Genomic DNA, 10,201 nt, shown 5'->3' on the forward strand with positions numbered 1-10,201 from the left:
TTAATTCAATAACTATTTGCATTGGATATTTTTTATATAATTAATATATGTCCAATAATTCTGGAACATTTTATGTGGTTTTGTATATTCTAGTTCTAGCCACATAATTATTTTCCGGATTTTATAAAATGGTTTGGTGTTAAAACTAAACCCAAAACAAATTGCAGAAAAGAAAATAGAAAACAGAGAAGAGAGAGATTTACCTGGGCTTACCTGGCTGGCCCAGTGGACAGCCAACCCACGAGGCCCAGGCGCCAGTCACCCCTAACCTCCTGCCAGTAGGTAGGAGGGCGTGTGGCCGCGGCGCGCGCGCACGCGCTCGCCAGCTCCTGCTTCCCACTGCTGCTGGAGACGGCCCCGAGCCCCACGACACCCCCCCTGACCGCCCCTCTCTCTCCGGACCCCCTCCTCCTCCTCTGCTCTCTCTCTCCCGCGATCGACCACGAGCACCTGAGAGCGCCGACGAGCACCACCCCGGCCATCGTCCACCCCTCGCCACGCCGATGCTTCCAGAAGAACCGTCGAGCCTTCCTCTCCGTCTCCACCAACCCAAGTGACGCCGGAAGCCCGGTAGCACCGCCCTTGCCGCCGTCTTCTTCCTCCGGACGCCGGAGATCGGCTTCGTTGTTCCGCCCGCACCGGACCTCCCACGAGCCGCTGACCTCTTCAACGTGATCGTTGTGAGCTTCCGCGCGGAAACCCTCTCTTCCCCCTCGCGTTCGCGAGCTCCAAGACGCATCTCCGCCATGGCCGAGAGCTCGGCTCCGCATGTCGCCGTCGTCGTTCTAGCCACCGCCGCTCGCGTCCGAACCTATAAATGCACTCAGCACGCTCCCAGGAAGCTAACCCACCCACCGGCATGTCCTGCAGTGCACCGCAACGCCGACCCCGAGCTTGACCGAACTCCGGCCACCGCGCTTCTCGCCATCGGCGTTGTTTCCGTACACCCCAGCCACCGCCGCTTGCTGCCTTCGAAGCACGCAAGCGTGCGCTTCGCGTAGAGCCTAACGGCCGCTCGTTTGATCGCCGGAGGAGCGTTTCCGACGCCTCCGCCGTCGGCTATGGTCGCCGGCGGTTAACCGCCGACGTAACCGGCCATTAGGGCCTAAGCACCCTACTAACTACCCCCTGGAGTCAATGACAGCTGGGCCCCGCCGCCTAACTAACCGGCTAACCAAAATAGATTAAGGTTAATCTAACTGCGGTGGACCCCACGTGTCAGTTTGACTTGGTCAAATCAGTGTTGACCGGTCCCACGTGTCATCCACCCAAACTAGCCCTGAGACACTGACATGTGGGTCCCACTGGTCAGGTTTGACCAGGGGCAGCCCAGTAGACCTGCTGACGCTAGGCTTACGTCATGCTGACCTCATAATCATTTTCTGGCGATTTTATATTTCAGAAATGAATTATAAAATCCAGAAAATTGCCTAAACTTCTAAAAATCATAGTAATTCAACCGTAGCTCCAAATCAAATAATTTATATATGAAAAATGATCAGAAAAATCCAATATTTCCATCTGTAATGTTTTCCTGCATGTCAGAACACTTTAACCTTGCTTTTTAAGTGAAACAAGCTAATGCATTAATATGACTTCATATCATGGGCTTTCATTTGAATCATTGATTCAAATGGACTCAAACCAACCTGTTTTAGAATGCATTAGCCAAAACACACCCATATTGCCAGGTCATAGCATGCATCATATTGTTGCATATTGCCTTGTGATGATTGTGTTCCGATGTGTCTTTCGTGGTAGGTTCTGCCTCCGAGGATACCCACGAATATCCGACCGAAGGGCAGTATCCTACTACCACTCCATCTGGCAAGCAAAACCCCCTTGTTCATTCCGATACAATCCCACTCTCTCGCTCCTGCTCTCTTTTACTACAATAGGACAACAATGATTCAACTGTTACATCCTGCGGTAGTTGAACCCCTTTTCCTCTGCATGACCTGTCATTGCCATAGTAAATAGATGAAACCCACTAGCATGAGTAGGAGTTGTTTGAGCCCTGATGTGCCTACTCATTCATGCTTGTTTGTCATGCCTGCTACTGCTTAGAGTTGAGTCAGGTCTAATTCATCGGGGATGAATTGGAATGGTGATGAACATGTCCTACTGTGTGTGAGCTAAGTGTGTGAACACGATTTGGTAAAGGTAGCGGTGAGAGGCCATGTAGGAGTACATGGTGGGTTGTCTCATTGAAACCGTCCTCGGGAACTGAGTTCTGTGTTTGTGATCCATGAACAACTACTACCACACGTTGGGCCCTGAAATATGAACCCCCTCGACTTATTAACCGCCCTGTCCTCTGTCCAGGAGTTGCAACTAGTTTCTGGTGTTTGTAGGATATGTGTTGGAGGCCGTGCGTAGCGCTGACCCTAGGGGTGGGCTATGATGCGGTAGATTGATAACCCACAAGTATAGGAGATCAATTGTAGCCTCTTTTGATAAGTAAGAGTGTCGAACCCAACGAGGAGTTAAAGGTAGAACAAATATTCCCTCAAGTTCTATCGACTACCGATACAACTCTACGCACGCTTAGCGTTCGCTTTACCGGAAACAAGTATGAAACTAGAAGTACTTTGTAGGTGTTTTTGGATAGGTTTGCAAGAATATAAAGAGCACGTAAATAAAAGGTAGGGGCTGTTAAAGTAAAGACACAACTAAAGTAAATATAGCGAGTGTGGAAAAGTGATGGTAGGAGTTGCGAAATTGTCCCTAAGCAATTGACTAGTTTACTAGACCGATAGCAAGTATTATGTGGGAGAGGCCACTGCTAGCATGTCATCCCTGACTTGGAATTCTATGCACTTATGATTGGAACTATTAGCAAGCGTCCGCAACTACTAACGTTCATTAAGGTAAAACCCAACCATAGCATTAAGATATATTGGTCCCCCTTCAATCCCGTATGCATCAATTTCTATGCTAGGCTGAAGCTTCTGTCACCCTTGCCCTCCAATACATAGTCCTATCAACATACAACTAACCCTATGGTGTGATACACGCGCGCGTTCATATGATGGGCACGAAAGGATAGCAACATAACAACAAGAAAATTAAATCAATCATAGGAATTCATCAACCACCGATAGGACAGCGAAAATCTACTCAGACATCATAGGATGGCAACACATCATTGAATAATAATATGAAGCATAAAGCACCATGTTCAAGTAGAGGGTACAGCGGGTTGCGGGAGAGTGGACCGCTGTAGATAGAGGGGGGAAGGTGATGGAGATGTTGGTGAAGATGGCGGAGGTGTTGGTGTAGATCGCGGTGATGATGATGGCCCCCGGCAGCGTCCTGGCGCCACCGAAAGCTTGGGGGAGAGAGCCCCCCTCCTTCTTCTTCTTCCTTGACCTTCTCCCTAGATAGGAGAAGGGTTTCCCCTCTAGTCCATGGTCTCCATGGAGTGGGAGGGGCGAGAGTCCCTCCGAGATTGGATCTGTCTCTCTGTCTCTCTCTGTTTCTGCGTTCTCGTCTGGTTCCCTTTCACCGTTTCGTATATATATGGAGATCCGTAACTCCGATTGGACTGAAACCTTCGCCGTGATATTTTCCCAAAAATTAGCTTTGTTGCGGCTGAAGAAGGGCATCAACCGCCTTACGGGTGGCCCACGAGGGTCAGGGGCGCGCCTAGGGGGGCAGGCGCACCCCCTGCCTCGTGGCCACCTCGGGCACCGTCTTGCGTTGATTCTTCTTCCAGAATTTTTCAAATATTCCAAAAATATTATCCGTCCGTTTTTATCCCGTTTGGATTCCGTTTGATATGGGGTTTCTGCGAAACATAAAACATGCAACAGACAGGAACTTGCACTGGGCACGGGATCAATATGTTAGTGTCATAAATAATATAAAAAGTTGCCAAAAGTATATGAAAGTTGTAGAATATTGGCATGGAACAATCAAAAATTATAGATACGATGGAGGCGTATCAGCATCCCCAAGCTTAATTGCTGCTCGTCCTCGAGTAGGTAAATGATAAAAAAGATAATTTTTGATGTGGAATGCTAGCTAGCATAATCTTGATCTTATGTCTAATCATGGCATGAATATTAGGACACGAGTGATTCAAAGCAATAGTCTATCATTTGACATAAAAACAATAATACTTCGAGCATACTAATAAAGCAATCATGTCTTTTCAAAACAACATGGCCAAAGAAAGTTATCCCTACAAAATCATATAGTCTGGCTATGCTCCATCTTCACCACACAAAATATTCACATCATGCACAACCCCGATGACAAGCCAAGCAATTGTTTCATACTTTTGACGTTCCCAAACCTTTTCAACTTTCACGCAATACATGAGCGTGAGCCATGGACATAGCACTATAGGTGGAATAGAATATGATGGTGGAGGTTGTGTGGAGAAGACAAAAAGGAGAAAGTCTCACATCGACGCGGCTAATCAACGGGCTATGGAGATGCCCATCAATTGATGTCAATGTGAGGAGTAGGGATTGCCATGCAACGGATGCACTAAGAGCTATAAGTGTATGAAAGCTCAAACTGGAAACTAAGTGGGTGTGCATCCAACTTGCTTGCTCATGAAGACCTCGGGCATTTGAGGAAGCCCATCATCGGAATATACAAGCCAAGTTCTATAATGAAAATTCCCATTAGTATATGAAAGTGATAACTCAAGAAACTCTCTATATGAAGAACATGGTCCTACTTTGAAGCACAAGTGTGGTAAAAGGATAGTAACATTGCCCCTTCTCTCTTTTTCTCTCATTTTTTTCTTTTTTTTGGGCCTTCTCTTTTTTTGGCCTTTCTCTTTTTTTATATATTTTTTTTAATTTTTCGTCCGAAGTCTCATCCCGACTTGTGGGGGAATCATAGTCTCCATCATCCTTTCCTCAATGGGGCAATGCTCTAATAATGATGATCGTCACACTTTTATTTACTTACTAGTAAGATGTCCGTGCGCTGCACGGAACAACAAGATGCATGTTGAGATTGAACTGTGCAGGAGTAGGTCTCGTGTCTAACCATATTGATATCTTTATCTTCCGTGAGATGTGCAATCCTCCTCCCCAACAAAATTACATTTTTTTGGTTGTGTGCAAAATTTGATGAAGAAAAAAATAGTTGTGATGCTTTGTACAAAATTAAACAAAATGAATGCTCCAAGAAGCTTTAAAAATAGTCAATTTTCGTTTGTCCAGACCACCATTTATGTTATTCCTTCACGAAATCCTACGCACAGCTATCACACTCCAGCATATTTGACGCCAAAATAAGTAAGATTTTTGAATTTTATTACTATTTTTCTAACTGTACTATTCAACGATGTGTATGTAATCTTAGGAAGTCCATGTCACATCTTTCTTCTTCTACTTCTAATTAGAAATGCACACGTCCAACTCAAAAATAAATAAATAAGAAATGCACACCAAAATTGGTTGTGCATCTAAACATACTTTTCTTGGCACACATGACATTTTTCATGTATCGACACAAATTCAGACTCAAGCTGTAGTATGAATATAATCTGTAGCCTAAACATAATCTTTGTTTGGCTCCATGGGGCTCCTGACTATTCACCTCTTCACAGACTAATTCATAAAGGTGGAAGGAACACCACAACTACTTCTCCACATATAATTACAAGATTATAACGCGTATATTATCTCTCTGCTGTTATCGATGTCGAGATCGTGTTACCAAAAAACATCCCTGAGATAAGGTCTCGGCACTCTAGAGATATGAACATAGCCTAAAATCCAATACTGAACACCCAATACTTTCTGCATTTGAGCTCACTATTTAGTTTTTTGGCTAGAACATACAACTTTTGAATTGATAAACTTAGCAACTGGCAACATACCTGAATTTCGTTTTTTTGGATCTTCTGGATCCTCGAGAGGGTAAGCACCAACCAACATCACAGAAAGGGTTATCCCACATCCACGCATAGGCCATTCAAAGACATAATATTAGTGCTTGAGCAAAATACATACATTATCTAAATGATTACTCCTCAAGACCATTCACCACTCATGGCAACGGAAGGTGAATGGAAGATCCAGAAATCAAGTAAGGCTTTTATGGCCGAGCAAACATAATTAAGTATGCAGCAGATGGCAGAGTATGCAGCAGACCGTTTAAATCACAAATAGGCTGGATCATAGCTTGCGTCATATTCTTTCTTTAGCACAACTTTAGGACCAATATATGCCAGAGTTCCAACAATTGATTTTGGTTCAGAGTGATGAACCAATGGCAGTAGAATAGAAAACAACATGATTTCAAATCATTTAAAAATTTAGTATCCATGAATTTATGTGTTGTGTTGTGTGCAATATACAAAAAGTTCGAGGAAGCCCAAGCATCGAGGAAAACAATATAAAATCCAAGATTCATGTCTCGTGCATACATTCTACTACGAACAATCACAATCTCCATTGAGCAGCCGCCGCCGCCAGATCGAGCAGCCCACGTGGGGAACTACGCTCAATCTAGCGGCCAACGCCGCGCTCACCTGCGCCGCGCACAAGCCCGAAAAGTGCCCCGCCGCCGCCATCCCGGGAGCCAGCCAAGCTTCGTCGATCGGCCCCTCCGGTGACGGCAAGACGGGGCAGGGAAACTAGCGGCGCTAGGTTTCACAGGTCGGGTGCTTTCCCTCTAGAATTGTTTATTGTTCCCTATATTAGAAATGAATGGAGGGGCATTAGTGGACCAGAAATTCTGATGTGCCATATATTGACTGGAAAATTAGACCATGAAAACGTTTTCCCACAGCCTTACACCTACAACACTTGCAAATATCCTAATCAAGCATATACGACCATTTCACAGCAGATATAAGTTTTAATGCCCTTAACAGTAGTCTGTGTATTAACATGAACCCCGTCTATCATCACAACAATGATTTTTTTCTTTTGATGATGAGGAGGAAAATCAATTGAATCCCCCTTCTCCATTCTTCTACAATTGAAAATTAATTGAACCCCCCTTTGCAGATCAACAAACAATTTGTTCCTAAACGTTTCACAAATCACATGTTTAGGAGACCACAATTTAAATCATGAACGGATCTGATACACAATTGTACTCCAAAAGTTGACAATTTTTTGATCTGGTAGGAGAAACACATGACTTACGGGGGGTGAGCGTGGTTGGGGGTGGCCATAGTGGCTCGAGGTAGTTGACACCAGCGCGGCCGGGAACAGGCAGATAGCCCTGGAAAAACTCCTCCACATCTGCAATGCCCTGGAAAAATTCAGTAGCAGCAAACACACCGGTGCAGCCCAAGCTTGTCCTGTTCCAGATCGAGCACTCTCACCACTAACTCCTCTTCCCAGCACACCCCTTCTTCAACCACTAGACACTGCAGCACCACAGTATCTCATCCTACGGCAGCCTCTGGTCCCGCAGCTACTTCTCCAGCTGCCTCGCCAGGCGAGGAGGGGCAGCTGCCTCACCTCATGGGCCTCGGGCCCATGTCAGCGGGGGGGCTGCGGGGTAGGCTGGCAGGCTGGTGCATCCCACCATGCATGCAACCCTAGGTCACGTGCTGGAGGAGAGCCGATGCAGTCGAGGAGGGGGACAGATGTGGCGGCGTGTGCTGTCGGGACATAGGACACAGGCGGCGGCGATGGACTTGGCAGCAAGGCTGGGCTCTTGGTGGACTGGATCCAGAGCAAGGGAAGACCGAGAGGCAGCAGAGGAGACTGGTGACGCGAGATCCAGACGGCGGAGCTCTGTCTACGGGCAGCCATGGCTACGGGAGCTCCGAGCTCTGTCTACCGGCGGCTATGGTTGCCGGAGCTCTGAGCTCGGGTGGGGATGGATCCTCGCCCAATTCAAATCCGGCTGTCACTGGGAAAGAGAGGGGAGGGTCGGTGGCGAGGAATTTGGGAGCAGTCTAGAAGACTCCTTATCCTTTTCGAGAGGAGGAGAATGGACTCCAGCCTGTTTTTTTACCTGAGAAACATCCAGACTGTATGGGTTGTCCCTGCTCTAAAATTTTATCCAAGCAGAGGGTGTTTTTTGCAAAAGTGCAAGTGGCACATGGCTTGTCTCGATCTCAGCCATACATTGCCGATCGGACGGCATAGATGACGTGAAGGCAGACACGCCATCATCACCAATTCACATTTTTATAGGAGTAGAGACAACACAATATTACAACTCGATACTAGAACAAAGATATGACTCTATATGAATGCCTCCGGCGGTGTACCGGGATGTGCAATGATCTAGCGTAGCAATGGCATCAAAAAACGGTCAAGCCGTGAAAACATCATGCTAGCTATCTTATGATCATGCAAAGCAATATGACAATAAATGCTCAAGTCATGTATATGATGATGATGGAAGTTGCATGGCAATATATCTCGGAATGGCTATGGAAATGCCATGATAGGTAGGTATGGTGGCTATTTTGAGGAAGATATAATGAGGTTTATGTGTGACAGAGCATATCGTATCACGGGGTTTGGATGCACCAGCGAAGTTTGCACCAACTCTCGAGGTGAGAAAGGGCAATGCACGGTACTGAAGAGGCTAGCAATGATGGAAGGGTGAGAGTGCGTATAATCCATGGACTCAACATTAATCATAAAGAACTCATATACTTATTGCAAAAATCTATTAGTCATCGAAAAAAAGTACTACGCGCATGCTCCTAGGGGGATAGATTGGTAGGAAAAGACCATCGCTCGTCCCCGACCGCCACTCATAAGGAAAACAATCAATAAATACCTCATGCTCCAACATCGTTACATAACGGTTCACCATACGTGCATGTTACGGGAATCACAAACCTCAACACAAGTATTTCTACAATCCACAACTACCCACTAGCATGACTCTAAAATTACCATCTTTATATCGCAAAACTATTGCAAGGAATCAAACACATCATATTCAGTGATCTACAAGTTTTATGTAGGATTTTATGACTAACCATGTGAATGACCAATTCCTGTCATCTCTCTAAATAGATATAAGTGAAGAAAGAGAGTTCAATTCTTTCTACAAAATATATGCCCACGCTCTAAAAAATATAAGTGAAGCAAAAGAGCATTCTACAAATGGCAGTTGTCTATGTGAAGAGAAACAGGCAATCCAAACTTCAAATGATATAAGTGAAGCACATGAAGCATTCTATAAAGCCATACCCAAAAGATATAAGTGAAGTGCATACATCATTCTATAAATCAACCAAGGACTATCTCATACCAGCATTGTGCATAAAATAAAAATGAAAACTAAATGCAAAAGACGCTCCAAGATTGCACATATCGCATGAACGAAACGAATCCGAAAACATACCGATACTTGTTGAAGAAAGAGGGGTTGCCTTCCGGGGCATCCCCAACCTTAGACGCTTGAGTCTCCTTGAATATTGCCTTGGGGTGCCTCGGGCATCCCCAAGCTTGAGCTCTTGCCTCTCTTCCTTCTTCTCCCATCGAGACCTCCTCGATCATCGAACACTTCAACCACACAAAACTTCAACAGAAAACTCGGTAAGATCCGTTAGTATAATAAAGCAAATCACTACTCTAAGTACTGTTGCAAACCAATTCATATTTTGTTTTTGCATTATATATTCTGTAATATAACTTTTTCATGGCTTAATCCACTGATATAAATCAATAGTTTCATCAAAACAAGCAAACTATGCATCAAAAACAGAATCTGTCTAAAACAGAACAGTCTGTAATAATCTGAACATTCACCATACTTATGATACATCAAAAACAGAATCTGTCTAAGACATTGCAAAAAGAATAAGAACCATTTGACATTCCAGTAAAAAATTAAAAATCGTGCACTACAGCCAAAGTTTCTTTCCTGCACCGTACAAACCAACAAGCTTTGTAAACATCCTAAAGGCAAACCTTGGCACGTTATTTTTATTTCTAAACTTTATAAAATCACACAACAGAAATAAATGACTCTCTAAAACTTCCGGGTTGTCTCCCTGGCAGCGCTTTCTTTAAAGCCATTAAGCTAGGCATTTAGTGCTCATGTAATGAATCCACCCGGATCCCAAGGTATATCAAAGCCAATTTTCATTAGCAATGATTTGGCATTTAGTAGTGAGAACGAAGTAACATATATCTTGAAAAAACGAAGTCTAACTCTCTTCCTATGCATCGGCATGTCATAAAAGAACAATTCATGCACACAAAGTAAAGGCCAATGCATAGTATAAACAGTTTCTTGCAAT

The 10,201-nt window shown here is 44.7% G+C and overlaps 1 long non-coding RNA gene across 2 annotated transcripts; it reads right to left on the minus strand.

Annotated features, from left to right (window-relative positions):
- Positions 1–4,816: 4,816 nt before the first annotated feature.
- LOC123052593 (uncharacterized) lies at positions 4,817–7,908 on the minus strand. 2 transcript variants are annotated; one of them, XR_006424783.1, is made up of 3 exons: positions 7,307–7,908; positions 7,125–7,223; positions 4,817–6,665 (listed from the first exon to the last, which is right to left on the minus strand). It is a non-coding gene; the product is annotated as an uncharacterized lncRNA (long non-coding RNA). The 2 variants fall into 2 exon arrangements; XR_006424782.1 differs by having other exon boundaries at positions 7,125–7,908.
- Positions 7,909–10,201: the final 2,293 nt, after the last annotated feature.

This window comes from Triticum aestivum, chromosome 2D (genome assembly GCF_018294505.1).
Source record: "Triticum aestivum cultivar Chinese Spring chromosome 2D, IWGSC CS RefSeq v2.1, whole genome shotgun sequence".
Lineage (NCBI taxonomy): Eukaryota > Viridiplantae > Streptophyta > Magnoliopsida > Poales > Poaceae > Triticum > Triticum aestivum.